This window comes from Sinocyclocheilus rhinocerous, unplaced genomic scaffold, assembly GCF_001515625.1.
Source record: "Sinocyclocheilus rhinocerous isolate Xijiao unplaced genomic scaffold, SAMN03320098_v1.1 C36127314, whole genome shotgun sequence".
In the NCBI taxonomy this organism is placed as follows: Eukaryota; Metazoa; Chordata; class Actinopteri; order Cypriniformes; family Cyprinidae; genus Sinocyclocheilus; species Sinocyclocheilus rhinocerous.
Window position 1 is genome coordinate 1 of NW_015773809.1, and position 842 is coordinate 842.

At 36.7% G+C, this 842-nt stretch overlaps 1 long non-coding RNA gene across 1 annotated transcript; it reads left to right on the forward strand.

Moving 5' to 3' along the window:
* Positions 1–3: 3 nt before the first annotated feature.
* On the forward strand, positions 4–603 carry LOC107735543 (uncharacterized). The gene is made up of 3 exons (XR_001639438.1): positions 4–57; positions 197–369; positions 533–603. It is a non-coding gene; the product is annotated as an uncharacterized LOC107735543 (long non-coding RNA).
* Positions 604–842: the final 239 nt, after the last annotated feature.

An 842-nucleotide genomic window follows, 5' to 3' on the forward strand; every position in this document is an offset into this window, starting at 1 on the left:
AATGTAATTTCAGCAGTTTTATTAAAAAGTTCTCCAGTTAGCTGGTTAGTGCGAGAGGTGAGAGAACAAATGTATATAAAATTACAAATAAAATTCAGTATATCAAAGTACATTTACTTACTGGTGCAATAATTACTATTTGGCTGTTAAGAGACTTTTGCATTAAATACATCTGTATATTTCTGTTTCTCTTTAGACTCTTGAAGCAGCTGTGGATTTCCAGGATGCAGTAGTGAGACTGGCCAAGGTGCCGATAATCACAGATGTCTATTACATTTTGGGTGGTGTTCATGCTGGTGAGGGTGTGGTCATCACCAGAGACCGGAGCGGGTCAGCTGACATCTGGCCTCTGGATCCACTTCATGGAAAGTATGCACAAACCATCATTTTTAAATGACAAAAATTGTAATGTTGTAATGAAAGACAAAAAGTGATGACAATGCAACAATAGGCTGTCATTCATATAATGCTAGTGTTTTCCTGAAGGTTTTTATATTACTAAACCTGTGATTTTTACTGTTGCTTATTTTAGCTGGTATAGAGTTGAAACCAATTATGACCACTGGCTTCCCGCCCCTAAACAGGATGACCGAAGGCAAGCACACAATACATTTTTTATCAATAACATGAGAGCACAAATGTGTGATTATTTAACTGAAAAAATTAGGGATTGTTTTTAACATCTCCTAGTCTTTTTTACAGAGATGTGGCCATGAAAGCATTGAATGCCACTGGTCAAAACCATATTAGTGTGGATTCTCTGTATAAGGTATATGAACAAATCCATTTTGGCTGCCTATGGCTTCTAGTTCTAACACTGTTAGCTTGGCATTGAAAATGGT